Source organism: Chenopodium album, chromosome 25 (genome assembly GCF_948465745.1).
Source record: "Chenopodium album chromosome 25, dcCheAlbu1.1, whole genome shotgun sequence".
NCBI lineage: Eukaryota > Viridiplantae > Streptophyta > Magnoliopsida > Caryophyllales > Amaranthaceae > Chenopodium > Chenopodium album.
In genome coordinates this window covers 4,893,803-4,910,914 of record NC_137858.1, presented here as the reverse complement: position 1 = coordinate 4,910,914, position 17,112 = coordinate 4,893,803, and positions in this window count along the sequence as shown.

Sequence of the window (17,112 nt, the reverse complement as noted above, 5' to 3'; positions counted from 1 at the left end):
ATTTTCTTGAATGATATAGAAAAATACAAAATTAGGAATGCGGAATGTTTTATTTGTCTTGATGCAATAATCAGGCGTAAACCGCGTAACTGTCACTTTGTAATTTTACTTGTAGTACTACAACTCTTTTATTATTATTATTATTATTATTATTATTATTATTATTATTATTTTTTTTTTTTTTTTTTTTTTTTTTTATATAATTTGATTAGTATTCTTTAGGCTTTAACATCAAAGAAATTTTGTTCCATAATCTTGCTTCAGCTGGCCGCTGCTGGAGATCGTGTAGCATAAGATTTAGGGCGCATATTTGAATTTTACTGACCAAATTTTCTAGTCGCTAAAAGCACAGATTCTTGTAATGTAATGCTAAGGGTCCACCTCGCCACCTCGGCCATGTATAATATGAGTACCAAGTTTGGAACTAATAACATTGCATGTAAAAGCTTTTTTGAGAGTATTTTCGTTGATATAAATCGGAAACATGAGGAATCTTCTCAAAATGCTGAAAGGTCGAGTCTAATAAAGTATTAATATAAAATTTACCTAAAATTATGCAATTACAGTCATGTTATAAGGTGAATGAGACTAAATGCGTAATATACAATGGAATTGCACTCTTATGTAAATGTGTTGATCAATTTAATGAGCTGGATCAGATATAGGATAAGATTTTACTCGTATTGTAATAAGTTTTCAACCTTGGTTCATAATAGTAGTTCTACTGTTTAGAATGTTAAAATATACGAAGTGTTATCTTATAGACTTTCTGTCTCATAATTCCTAATCATGTTGATAATAGTCATCCTCTAGTCAGACTTACGTGGACTCCTATTAGTCTTCTTAAAGATTGGTTTAATTATATCACTTTTATTGCTTGATTTGAATGCTCTCACTATTCCTACCAAATTTCTCACTGTGCATTTGAACTTTCGACCCCCCTTAATAAATTGAAGTACATATAGTACATTTTATTTAAGGCGAAAAAATAGTAACGAGTTTATCCAGTGATGGGGATTATTCTTGCACGATGTAATAATAATAAACCTGAAATTAAATGTCTACCTAATCATTTACATACAAATGACGCAGAATTTACAACTGTTGATTCTCTTATGTAATAACATGTATACCATGCACATAAGAGCACTGAGAATAATAATAATTTTAAGATATCACGTTCAAAACGTACTAATCCAAGTAAAGGGGTGCACACAAAATGGTACGTGGTAGATAACTTGATACGACCCTCTAGAATACATATACGATGAATGATTTGGATAGTGACAACGAACATACATGATATACATGTACATATATATGGGTGGAGTTGAGGATAGCTAGGTTCATGGGGTTGCACCTCTTTTTATTAGCATACCCTCATGTACATGTCCACGGTCCACCTGCAGGCAGGCTGCAGCTCATGTCCTATGCTAATTAAGATTCAGTTGTCCTCTCTCTTTCTTGTCAACTTGATAAGCACTAATGTCCATGTCTCATTATTTGCAATTCATGATCGATATCGAAATTTAAAGAAAATTAAAGTAATAACTTGAATCGATTACAGCCATATAATGTACATGAACATCAAAAAAATAGTGATCGTTTTATGTATTGAGGAATTATAAAATCATGAAAATATATATGCTCACAATCTTTATCAAATGATGAACAAATTTACCTATCAGAAAACACTAAGAAACCCTTATTTAAAAGTTAAGGCCAAATGTCATGTGAATATGATTACAAAGAGAGAATGTTGGAAAAAGTTTGGGAATAATATGACAAGTAATGGTCACTTCACGTCTACGTATAAGGCCAAATTTCATGCCCTTACTCACGCCAACATTTTTACTTGCCAATTATATTTTTACATCCATCAAGTGTGGTTTTGCCGTTTTTGGTGCTTCAATTCTTTAACTTTGTTTGACAGGCACACAGCTACGATAAATCAAGCAATATACAATGTATTAGGGGCTTAGGGCCTATTCTCATACGTTGAAATTCAGTTTAGTTCAGTTCAGTTCAGCTCCTAATTTCCTTCTCTTATAAAATATTATTTCAGTTCAGTTCAGCTCAGTTAAAATCAGTTTAGTTCAATTTAGTTCAGTTCAGTTTAGCTGAGTTCAGTCAATGAGAACAGGCCCTTTGCAATTAAAATTTTAATGAAGATGAAGCCCTTGAAAACACGAGGCTCGAACCCGGGACGTGGCTATAGGATTTAATTAAGATAGAGTAAACGTCCATGGACGATGTCACGGTGTCCTTTACCTTTGAGTATTTCATTCTAGTTTAAGTCCTTTATTTGTCATCTTTAACTGTGTGCATGCAGAACTAGAATTTTGTTGACTTTGAACTTTGGACCATTAGAATCTTAAATCAATTATTGGCTGAAATTCAATTTATTAAAGAGAATTATTATACGAAGTACATTTAAAAAGAATACATTTATTTATAAAAAATATATATATTCGTCGAATGTTTTTTAGGATATAATGGAATTTAAGTTCAGTACTATATATATTATTAATATATAAAATATATCATACATATACTATTAGCTTTAATCACTAGATCAAGACCTCATTAATACGGTATACGAATTATTTCATTTAAAGGAATGAAACTTATAAATTTGGCATGCTCACTAATATAATAAGGCATGAGAAAAAATAATAGTGCAAGAGAACAAATACAATTAGTGCTAAAACATAAAATACTTCAAAAATTAATTTTTGTCTCCCGTCTTAATTATAAATAAAATTAAAAAAATAAAAAATAAAAAGTTAGAATTTGGAGAGTAAGAGTCAATGGGGAAGTGTGGCTAGTAGCCCATCAGCTGAAAGATCCGGTTGTAAGATGAGAAAGTGGTGCAAATTTGACTAGACAAAGCAAAACGACAAGTAAGTGAGTGTTGTTAGGAAGAAATGTGATGCTAACATCATTCCGTTCCAAAAAGGACCCAAATTATTGCATCTCCATCATATGGGCCCTATCTTGGCCCTTATTCCAACTCCTCCATGACTCATACTCTTTGCTTGTGCTCCCATTTTTATTATTTTTTATTCGCGATTTAGGGTTTAAATTTGTTTATTTTATAAAATTACGCGGATTATTTTGTTTATTTTGAAATAATTGATACACTGGACATAAGTTTAAGAGAATAGTGATCGAGTGAAGATCATAGAGTAATTGTGATGTGAGAGTGAATAAAGTAATTTAAGTAGGCCATAATGGATGACATTAACACGTTGTAATAATGGTGGATCATGTAACTCAGTCTGATAAGAAAAGTGTATTCATTATTTTATTCAGATTAGTCAATATTAGGGGTGTATTCTATTTATTAGATTTTCACGAATAACATAATTATCAGAACTTTTTAAAAATTACTTTCGCTATGAATTGAACTTTTAATTGATGCTTACCAACCTTGATAAAATTATTGTTTTTTCAAACTAATACCAGTATTACTTCCGATGTGTTGATTATCATAATGGATCTATCATATGCTCCAAGGATATGGAAACTCAATCCCGTGACCAAGGGATCAAGAATAATGTACACCACTCAAAACTCTTCAATACTAAGGTAAGAATTGGTGCATTGATGTTTCTTTATTGAAAAGGTAGTGTCTAATTTGTTGGAGGAAACACTTGAATGGTGTGGATTGTGGAATAACACAATACAAGTATAATGCAAGAGCAAATAAAAAGATACTCCTAGTAGTAACAAGAAAATGGAGGTCCAATAAGTTAGGTCCCCCATTAGATAGAACGAAGGATGGAGAAGTAAAAACTAACATAAGATCGAAAGTTGAAAATGGAAGCATCTATCAATATGATTGTCTCTAACCCCACCACTACTTGGTAACTCCATGCCAAAAGGGCGCACCATATGCTAGCTATGTGTTGCTCGGATCTTTTTTTCCCACTCCCATGCCCTAATTCCATCAGAAAATCGAATTGCCATACTCGAACAACTCTATACAAGATTCACCTTAAATAAAAGGAGACGACGCTTTTGGCCTAGGACCTATTTTAATACTCATCCTATCCCAGAATAATTGATACAGTCAACCTTTGTACACAAGTCGATGCACTAGTTTGACCCTTATATCAATATAATTAAATATTAATGAAATTTATAGTAAAAAGTCTTATTATGAAACTTTATATTAATTTATACCTATCTAACAACATTTTTCATAACTAAATATGTATTTATCATGTTAACAAAAAATTATAGTCATGTATATGAATGGCGAAATAAAGTCCAACTTCTCAATCGTATTGGGATGGAGGGAGTAGTGTAACAGAGTAACATGGTATCAATATATTCGTAAAACTCTCAAATATATATATATATATATATATATATATATATATATATATATATATATATATATATATATATATATATATATATATATATATATATATATACCCCTCATTTCTTAATAGTATGATCTATGCTACAAGTATGGCCTCTATAGGCTCTATTATTGCTTTACCATTTCATTAATAACATTTGATCCCGGTGTTTTATTAAAAAGTTTGTAAATTGTACTTGGGTATACATGCAAGATCATCGAACAATGAAGTAATTCATCACTATATATACACACCCACTATTATTTATTTCATATTCTCTATAATTTTAATATATACTTCGTATCTTTAACAAGTACATTCAAATGATCATCCCTTTCACTCCCTTTCAAACGCTTCGTTTTTCCTCATTTTACCCATTAACATTCCATATGTTGCACGGAATTAAAAAAGTAATTGAATAACAAGTCCAATTCTCATAACGTTTAATTTCAAAATTTGATGCATCCTTCTCTTCCCTCTTCAAGTTTCCATGTGTATGGAATACCTAGTTTTAGTCAACTAATGGTAGCATGAAAAGATTGACGTCACAAAAATGTATCATTTTTTTACTTGTAAGTCTCAAATCAAAATTGACCACCTCACAAAAGGAGATGTACAAAATATAGATAGAAAGAGAATTTGCTTTAATTTTGGGGAAGGGAAAAACCAAATTTGATGTAAGTTGGACTTTAATTTATGATAGAAAAGACATGGAACAATTGAGAAATTTGAAAAGTGTTGCAAAAAGTAGTAGAAATTAATTAGCTATACTATTTATATTTATTTCATCTTAATCTTGGAAGGCTGCTACTTTCACAAAGTTTCTATTTAAGTAACACTTCCTTATCCTATTCTACCACTTGCAAATTAGGTTAGTTAATTAATTAATTATCACTAACATGTAATAAAAAGGTAAGTTTAATAGAAATTCCAGCTAATACCTCAATTATTACTGTAACAAATTTTTTTAATTAAGGATTGGAGTGACGCAATAGGACTTTTTGGTGATCTTATTGTCAAATTCAATTGTTTTTATGTTGAGTTTAATGGAATTAGCTTGTGGACTTCCAATTTCCATAGTATAGTGCGTGGCTGCTATTTGTGTGAAAAATAAAATAGTGAGGTTTAATTTATGGATGTTATTTATTTATTTTATAAACTTGGAAACATTTTCTAAAGAATAATACAAGCATCTTAAATTTTATACCTTCGTCACAAATCTACTATGATTTCAGTGCACTTTTAATCCAATTGAAAATTTTACTATTATATCGATGATGTAATTGAATCAATATTGTCACAAACTCACAATTAAATACTTTTAAAGGTACGTAGTATATATTACCAATTACTTTTTTTAAAAAAAAAAATGTTACATATACCTTGATAATTTGGTGGAACAAGCAATTAAATTGAACAACTAATTGGTATATTTATGAATTCTTACATATATATACTTCCTAGAAGTAGATAAGTACAATTTTTAACAAACTTAAACTCAACTTTTACTTTTCTTGCGCCTTTTGTCTTTATCTATAGATCCCTAAAGAATAGTTATAATGTCATGTATTTGCTTTGAATAAGAATATAACAATATAACATTATGTGACTGATAATTATTTGACATTGATATGATATCAATTTCAACGGGGAACTTATGATCATCGTTCTATATGCTATACTTGTGTAGCTCTTTTATCTATCCAAAGAATCTAAAATTTATATGATAATTAACTTAAAAGGATTTATATATTATTTTTTCAATTGGAGCCTTTGAATTAGATACCAAATGGTACATCAAAGGCACTTTATTTAATATTACATGGATATATATACACTACTCTTTTTTTTTATGCTCCCAAAAATAAATGGCATAATTTAAAGTTATATGAATATGATCTTCTGCTCTAATTCTCTTTGCTTCTACCTATTTTTTTCGGCTTATATTTCATGCACTAAAAATAAAGATAAATATGCTCTATATTGTACTACGTATATATTACTTTTATATTGGTAACAATTCAAGAAAAATTCTTAAGAAGATTCCATGATCTAGATATTTATCTTCATGTTAATTAATAGCAAATTAATCACTTTTAAACTAGTGTTGTGGGAATAACATGTAAAATATCTACACTATGAAGTACTTTTTTTTTGCTTTGAATTGGTTTCTTTTTAACCATACACATTACAAATTATGTTTATGGATAAGATGAGCAAAATCATAGATGAGAATCATGAGATATATAGTATCATCATAGGATAATTTGTTTTGTAAGCTAAGTGATGACTTTTTAGATTAACTTTAATTTGAACGTACTAAATTTAACAAATTACCTTAGATAAGACTTCACTACGGAGTATCATTTATTTCGGTCATTCCTTTGTAAAAATAATGATTCAATCACTTCAATAACTTAAAAATTTTGAGTGCTAATAAAATTAGGATTAAGGTTATTAATTAACAAGAGATATTTATATTATGTATAGTAGAATATATTCATCATAGAGTCACAGACTAGTGGCTGTTTTATCTTCTTTTAAAAGTAGATGCTTATTATTTCAATTTGATGTATAGCAATTAAATCTAATTATGTGTTCCTTTGTTCCAACTTAGATAGATAGTACAAAACAAGTTTATAAATGTTCAAATAAGTTCAAATAGGTTTATGATAAATAAAAGTCCAATTAAATAAAATTCGAACACATGATCATATATAAATTTTGTTGGAGTGAAAATAATTTTAGATCACAGTACGTAGTTCATATCATATAAGTTTAGATTATTTCAGATAATTATATAGTTTCATTAATCAGCTAGGCAAAATCAAGTGAACTAAATAAAGCCTAAAATAATTCCTTGTCATTTTCATCGCCCCAAATTGCTCGATAAAGTGAAGGCCAAAGGCTTGTCTATTTCAACTTGATATATTACAGTGTTAATTAATTATGACAATATGGAGAACCTTATCATTCATGTTACGTTACACAATGGATTATTAGTGTTTTGATTCTCCAATTAATAGCTTGATTAGTTCCAAGTCCTTTCGAAGAAATCATTTAGGGCCAAATTAAAGTGCATAGAATATATTAGGTCACTAAATCTACCAGAAGATGAATCTAGTTCTAAGAAGAATATATAAATATCAACATGGTTCAATAATTTATGATCGATACATAGTCAAGTGGACACCATGCATGAGAACATCAATAAGGAAGGAATAACACACTTTTTTGCACCCATAAAATCTGATCACTTCTTCACTTTTTATCATTGTTGCGGATATTATCTACGTACCAATGTGAGTAAGACATCATGGTATTTTGAAACATGCAAAAATTCTCTGGTTTGACGCTCGATCATAAAAATGTTCTTCAACTTATTTCATTAATAAGCAAGTTAGAAAACATTAGTTGCTATCTCTGTCCCAAATACCTCGTATATTTACTCATTTTAACTTTTTCACATTATTTATATATTTAAGCTGACCATATTATTTTACTAGCTAGTATATAAAAAGCTCAACTTCATCACTTTGCCCCATAGCAGACAAGCTAAAAACAAAGCACGTTATATGTGTTTTAAGCAGTCAAACTTATCTCGGACAATTTGTTTTGCATATCCTAGAATGTTTTAGGTTATGTAATTAATGTCAATCAACGACTACTGTTATTACCCTAAATCATGAAAAACATTTAGAAGCACTACCCTAGCTAAAGAAAATCATTACCTATGTCATCCATCTAATTGACAAACAAATTAAATAAATGATGTATTGATGCTAAAAATATCTCACGACAATTATATACTGTTACAACATTATCATATACCAAAGACCTAAAGAATCCTATTGTCAAGTAATTGTCTATGTTTTTGTGTCTTCTCTAGCTTCCATATACATTATAACACGTATAAATAATGAAAAGGGCGTGTGGCTTCATAGTGTAAATGTAATTAAATACACCATGTTACTTAGTAATATAAAAAGTATACAATATGTTGGTATATACTCGTATGATAAAATACATTGATGTTCATAGACAATTATAGTTTTACTGTATATGTTACCAGAACTCACGGCATTTATGGGTCTCCAGGTTTATTATTACAATCATCAATCACGTACAACATACACCTACCTACAAAAAATTGTACTTCTTTTGAACTTTGGTGTTGCCAAATAATAGTAGCACGCATATTTATCGCGAACTCATCATCTGGTTATGTATGTTCCCAGTGCACACTACAATTTTTTTATGATGCTCTTGATGTATTTGCCAGGTTGCAGCAGACTAACCAGATTTTATATTTTTATGCTGAGGGCGTTTATTAATTATTTTGTGCTCCCGTGTGTGTCACGTGTCGCAAATCACGTATATGGTGTATATATGTCGTACACACATTGAATAGTGACGTGCATAATGATAATTATACAATCGGATGTATAGACCTGTTCTCTTCAGCTTAAGTTCAGTTTAGTTCAGTTCAGTTCAGCTCCGTTCAGTTCAAATCAGTTCAGTTCCCAATTTCACTCTCTCATAAACAAGTCATTTCAGGTTTATTCAGTTCAATTCAACTCAATTCAGTAAATTAGAACAAGCCTTGATAACATGTGTATACCCTACTTAGCTTTTCGCTTACAATATACGAAATATATATTACTAGTAGGAACATATGTTGTCTTTCATTTAATCTAGAAAATTTGTTCAACATGAGCTGGACTTTAGGGTATTTAATTACTATTTAGCTATCTACACATATGATGGTAGCCTGCCTATTATCAGACCTTATATTTCAACAAAAAATAATGTGGCCTACATATTATATACTTTCTCCGTTTCTTTATACTTACAACACTTCCCTAAATTGAAAATGTATGTCATAATTGTTGTAACACACTATAAAAGGAAAGTGTTAATGGTAAAAATTGCTAAACTTCGTTATAGGCCTTTATAGAGGTATCTGTATTTTTATCTTTATTTAAAGCTCATGGCCCACTTTTTATCAAAAAAAAAAAAAAAAAAAAAAAAAAAACTAATACACTTGATTATATTTCTAACAGCCTTTTAAACCCATTTAAAATGTATTTTATCACATGATATCCACTTTTCTTAAATATCTTGATCTGATAAAGTGTATGTTACAATTATAAAGAAACAAATGAAGTATATACTATATTGTCATAGATTTTTCTTATTTAAAATCTAAAGTAAGAGTATACTAGTTTATTTATTTATACAAAATTAGCATTTGATACAATCCTTACTAGTGACAAGTTCAATAGATCCATCATCTTAAAATTTCTCGCCAATTTGTTTCTCCTTAATTACATATGTCATATGTGTAAATCGATCATTTGATTCATCACACATTCACACATATATGTAAATGTCGAACCAAATACTATCTCTACGTTCTCCGTTGAGTGAAATTGTTTGACGACGAGGAGTCTCGTGATCAATAATTGTATCAATCGATACACTTATTGAATTATAAAAAATCATCAAAATATCTTATACACATTAAAATCTTAATAATAATTGTCGTGAAGTGTGAAACGTATTAAAAAAAATGGACGTGGTTGTTAAGAGTCTTAAGACTCAAGTTCAACGGTGCAAGTTGATCTTACGCTTTATTATTCAAATTGCAACGATATATATACATAGTAATATCTTTGTACTGTGGTGTTGACTTATACTGAGCTTCTAGTATGAAGGTCGTGCCAAAAACCATAACTACGCATTTGGAGGTTATCTATCAACTCTTACAAATCAAACTTCAATTGGCTGTAAATTGCTGGAAACTTTTTGTTTCTTATTCCTAAAAAAACATATCTTTAAGTATCTTAATTGTTATCTCTATAATTATGAGTTATGGTCATCTAGCTAGCTAGATACCTATAATTGACTATCTATAATTATATGAAGGTGTATGACTATTCAGTTGTGTCACTTAACTAACTAGAGTACGAGTTGGAGACATATAATTGAATCATTGCCCATGCCGTTGGTAAATTTATCTATATACGTCACACATCCCATCATCTGGAATATAACGTTCGGAAATAAATAATGTCACATTTTCTTATATAGTAATGGAATATGATAATGAACTTAAAATTTGCATAAAATCAATCACAAACTTACAAACATAACTTACGTTTTGTACCTTCTATTGATCTAAACTACCTACGACACAATTATAGCTGATGAGAGAAATTCAATAATCCAAACTAAATGTACAAATTTACTATAAAGAAGCCTATTAAGGACCAACGGACTAAATAAATTCCAGAAAACATGTTGGCGCGCGATAATTAAATTTTTAAGATATCATCCATACAAAATTACACACACATGTTTAAAGGTGCTCCTAGACATCCACCAAAGAAATCAGACCTACCAATTATTTCTTCTTACATGATTAATTTGGTATGTATATGATTATGTTTCTATTTCCACGTGATGGTGAAAGCCACTTACATACTGTAACCCTTAAGATGTATATTTGTGATGAACTGCAAATATCACAACATGTGGACTGCAAATTCGTGGTACAATCTACACTCTCATGAAGTCATGAGTAAACGTTCAACAATTCGATGATTACAAATATGGACTATTATAACTTTATAAGTCTATAACATGCTATTATACTTCTTAGCCTACCTTACAAGACTTTTCTCATGCTCACAAGTTCACAAATTATACTAGCTTGTTTTTGATAGGAACATTGCTGCGCTGTATTTTCCTACTTGTAAGACGTCATGGGACCTACCAAGTTGAGCTTGACACAATTGTAAGGATTGTATCTTTAAACCTTAAGGTTAGGGGTTCAAGCTTTACTACTACGATACTTTAAGGGTGGGACACTAGGACCTGTCCCTTAATTTCATTCCCTTAGCTCACTCTTAACACGTATTAATCATGTTATTCGTGCTCAAGTAGGCTAGGATTCCAATCTGATAGGACATTTTTTCAATTTTAATACAACTAACAACATCAACAATAGCAATATCACGGGACCCTATATGTTAGCTCGTAGAAATCCGGGGAAAAAAAAAAAAGAAAAAAAGAAAAAAAAAAAGCGTGATTTAATTTGTGAAGGAATATCACTGAAATTTCCTAGTGAATCTTTTCAATTCAATGATGAAGATGGATCAAAAACAGAAAGATTTGTCGTGTTGATTAGAAATTTTAGGGTCTATTGTCGTAAATTCCAAAGTTGAGATAGAATAAGTTAATTTAAGTAGCCCCATTTTTAAACGGTTGATCAACAACGCAGTCCATAAGTTGTTTGTTGATTGGGATCAATTGAAGTCAATGTTTTTGTTCTTAAATGTAAGCCTTTTTGAAAACAAATTCTGAAAATGAAATTAAAGCCCAAATAATGTTGAAGTGATGATGAAGTCATGACTTCATTATACCAATGAAACATGTTTTATTGTGTCATATATCTAATATACATTTAATATTTATAATATATATTTGCTCAATCAATTTCCCAATGCTCTCTATATCCCATTCTTACCATGTGTAGATATTAATGGAAGGGAGAAGCTAGAAAACTACTTCGTATTTGTTTTATTACAAGAGGAAAAAAAAAAAAAAGTTGGTCTTACAATTTCCAATCTATTCTTTTCTACTATTTTATGTTCATATTAAGAAAAATAAGTACTTTCTTCACTTCACTAGCTTTGAAGTTGTCTGTTCTGATTTACAGAATTGAGCTAAATTGAACTGATTGGAGCTGAACTGAACTAAATAGAGTAGCTGAAATGAATTGTTTATGGGAGAAGGAAATTAAAAGCTGAATTGAACTGAGCTGAACTGATTGGAGCTGAGCTGAACAGATTGGAGCTGAACTAAAATTAAGTTGAAGAGAACAAGCCCTTAATCACCTATGTAAACTTTTTGTATAACGAAAATTGTTTGATAATGAAGTGATTAATTTTAAAATATACTAAGTATATTGTATGTCTTTGAATTGTGCATTTAAAGTGAATAATAATGTCGATGAGGATAATTTTGTCAATTTGGTACATTTCTAAGCGCGTTGAGCCAATTGACAAAAAATAAATAAATAAATAAATAAATAAATAAATAAAAAGTCAAAATTCAAGTCCTACCATAGAAGTGCATGCCATGCCAAATTCATGCTAGGTGTGGATACATTGATATAGCCATTTGCCAATTTGCAAAATTTTGGCATAACTACTCATAAATACGATTACCCCTTCGTCTACAAATAATAGTCCATCATAATTTTTATGATCCATTAGGCTAGTGCGTCATAAATGCTGATGTGTACATACTTTTATGCTTACAGAATTAACACCGTACTTTTTTAAAATTTGGATTTATGTACAACTAAGAGTTTAAGATACAATTTCATCATAGGATAAAAGTAACACCCTAGAATTCGGGGTATAATATAGTATGGAAAAACACAAAAATCAAGAAAAATATGACAAAAGTCGTTCACAACTCCATACTTGATCTGGCTTCATGCATGCAAATCTTACAAATTTAGCAGTAAAAACTCGAGTACGAGTAACAAACTAACTGCATCCAATTAATTCATCAAATTTCATGCACAAATTTCTCTCTCATATTCATATATAAATCAAGATTTTAATAGCTACTAGTCAGAATTTGCAGTTTTTTTGGGGAATGCTGATGAATTCAAGATTGTTTCATCTAATGATGGATAAGGTCAAATGAATTGCCTTTGCCAGCCTACAATTTAAAAGAAAATTTAAATTAAATTATTTAAATTTAATGATCAATGTCCAAGTTTCATGACCTTTGTCGTTGAATAATTTATATCTTTGAAATATAACAACCTAAATATTGAAGAAAATTAGAAAATAATACATTGTAGACTAAAGTACACAATGCAAGTACAATCTATGTATAAATGTCGTTGATCATTCTGATTTCTGAATGAGTCTTCAAGTTCCTTGACCATTGTCAATTGTCATTGATCGCAGCTTGATTTCTTTCCTTGTTTCTCCTTCAAATCAAACTCAAATGATTACTATAGATTGCATAGGTACCTTTGTCGTACCTAATAGTGTACTCGTACAAGTGTTTTCTAAGTTCTAAGGTTTTGTTCTTCTCGACTTCTTTTTTGTCGGACCTAATTTATATTTATTGAATTTTACATCATTTTACTAATTTTATTTGAACTGGATAATTTTTTTTTCTGTTGAGCTTTACTTATATTTGTCAATATATATTTAAGCGGCTGAGAAATAAATTTTTAAGATATGAAATTGACGGTCCAAAAATCTATTTAGTGGCATTAGTGAGAGGATACTCTAAAAAGGAAGATTGTCTCCGTCTCATTGCCAATAAATAGAGATGATCTATTTCCACATTAAGCTCATAAATTTTTCTTGTTTGTATTGATCAATAGCATTTCTAGAAATAATGAGGTAAAAAATCAAGATTACTTTTCAAGTAACGAATATCAAATTCTTTTATTTTATTTTCTGCAAAAAAAAAAAAGAATAAATAAATTGAATTTCTATTATGATAGATAATAAGGGCTTGTTCTGATTTACTGAACTGAGCTGAACTGAACTGAACTGAAATGAATAGAGCTGAGCTGAACTGAACGGAACTGAATAGAGCTGAAATAAATATTTTATGAGAGAAGGAAATTAGGAGTTGAACTGAATTAAACTTATTGGAGTTGAACTGAATTAAACTGATTGTAGCTGAACTAAACTATATTGAACTGAAATGTAATTAAGCTGAAGAGAATAAGCCCTAATAAGGATTAACTTTTATATTGTTAATTAAGGGATGATTTGTTACGTGTCTCACACAAAATTAATTGGTTGTCTAAACTGGTGTACCCATCACTTGCTAACCATGTGACAAATATTTTGTTGCTACAAAAATAATTTGCTACAATATTATTTTAAGAAATGTCTAATTATACAACAATATAATGCAAATATTATAATTTCTACCCAAGCAAATTATTAAAAGTTTCCTCTTTTGCATGTGCAGTGCTCCTCCATGTGCCAAGGCTATTCATTTCTTACTAATTTAATCTATTTCAGCATTGTCACTCGAAATATAAGCCCTTAATAGTGACATCACATACAATAATTCTATTTATATTATAGTAATAATTCTATTTATATTATTATACAAATGGTCTAAAATTATAAAACCTAACCTTAACAAAAAAAGTGCTCAATCCTAATAATACAACACTAAACCTTTCTGACATAACGTCATTTCAGAATTTATGCAAACAAATTGAATAATGTATTATGTATATCAACTAGTAGCAGATAAAATTCTAAATAATCAAATAGGTAAAATAGAATTAGAATCAATTCTCCTGCCGTCTTTTCCTTTTTCTTTATCTTTCTTTTTTCCCTTTTGGTTTATTTCTGTACTGGTTTATATATTTAGAGGTTTATTCATTATTTTATGCTCATAATTTTGGTGCAATTTGCATAGTTGTTGAGTCAATGAATGACATAATATGCCAACAAATTATAGTAATTTATGCTATACATGCAATCATACTACTATGGAGTATTATTTTCCCTTCAGCAAGGGCGATTATTGATGGAATAACTTATTCTTTAAATAATTGATATAACCTACGTTTCACAATTCCAATGCTCTCGATTTTAAATTATTTGTTCTTTTCTAAAACATTATTTTACTTTTTTTTTTTTTTTTTTTTTTTTTTTTTTGAAACCAAAGATTATTATACTTCGTATTACAGAAGGCCGGGATGTAAAAAATATTCAACGTTGGTGTAGATTATCATTTCGGTCCATTTTGTTCCTTATGACTTCAACAACTATGATATATAGTTATAAGCACACAATATTATGCATGTTTTATTTGATGTGCTAGCTAACTAATATAGTTAGATTATGGCCTATTCTCTTCAGCTTAATTTCAGTTCAGTTTAGTTTAGCTTAATTCAGTTCGTTTAGCTTAGTTCAGTTCAGTTCAGTTTCGCCTAGCTTAGTTTAGTTCAGCTCAATTCAGTTTAGTTTCTAATTTTCTTTTCTCATAAATAATTCAATTCAGTTCAGCTCAGCTTAGTTCAGTTCGGCTCACCTTAGTAATCAAAACCGACACTAATTCTTACATAGTATTACTCAAATCACAAAATCGAATCTTAAAAATTGTGTACATTGTTTTTATATATATATATCTTGTTTACTTGTCCTATTTTTTTTTTTTTTTTTTTTTGAAGACTGTTTACTTGTCCTATAAAACAAAAGAAATGTGCAACAATTTTACAAAATATTGATAATACTCCTAGCTACAAGTGAATGAGTACAAACTAAACAATTTAATTTGTAATCAACTCCACACAATTTTTTGTTTATTGATCATAGTCATAAGGAAAGTCATACAAATACACTATATAATATAATATTTACGTATTTACACCCGCCCGAGAGATATAATAATGTTTTTTTTTTAATTTTCTTCTACTATCATATTTTATGAATTTTGAATACACACACTCTCCACACGAAAGCAACGCTTCACCATGATAGATTTGATCTTATTCCAAATCATTAAAATCTAACATCAATTTTTTCTACGGTACCAATTCTTAAGCAAAAGTAATTAATAAGCATAGTATCAAAGATTATAAAAAAATAAAAAAAAAATGTATACAAATTAAAGATCGATATATCCAATAGTATGAGAGCATTGAACTTATGCTTTTAAGTTACTACAAGTACTAAAAAGCCCTTATCTGACTCAGCTCCAGCCATGCATGTCACAAGTTACATATGAACAAGATCAATTTAATTGCCTTATTTTCAAATAAAAGTAACAAAAACAATATCTTATGTAATTAATTTGGCCCTCCTCAGCTCAAAGTTCCATCATCTACCAACAAATTCTACAGGAATTATCCACTTCATATGTTGACTTAATTACATACATCATCCATAATCTTATTTTATGATTTATTAAATTAATAATAATAATAATTTTTTTTTTGACCCAATATAATAATAATAATTAGGAGAAGAGAATATGAAAAAGTTAGTGACTTTTTCTTCTTCTTTATTTCCTCTTCTCTCACTGCTGCCTGATTCCAATTTCACATTTATGGAACTAGAACCACCCTTCTTTTTCCTTAGCAATTAATCATATTACAAAATTAAAGGATAAGATGTAATGAAATTAGCGTTTAAGAAGGGTGAATTTAATTTTTATTTATTAAAGAAAAAGGTATATATTACGTGGTCCTTCAATTTTGAAAGATCCCATTCTCTAGAAGCTAAGGATTATTTATCCATCTCACTTTTAATTACAACATGAACTACTACTTCGTACTCCATTTATTAGCTAAGTACAATTATATACCGTTTTATCATTTTTAATTTACAAAAAGAGTAAGGAAATGTACTTCATTTGTTTCATACTCACTAATTACATGTCATGAGCTTTGAAAATTAACATGACGATACTTTTAATTCTATCATATAACAACAAATTCATCGACAAATCATATGATGGCAAATAAACGTTAATGCTATACAAATTGCGTTATCGTATATTCTTTTGAGAGAAATTACGTAATCATCTACGAGTACAAGTATAAAATGTACTACCGTAGTAATTAATGATAGTTAAGAAAAACTAAGAACGAACATTAAAAAGTTAATGACTTTAATCCTCTTTTTTTACCTTTTGTGTGTCCGTTTTTAACTTCTCCTAGAAGTAT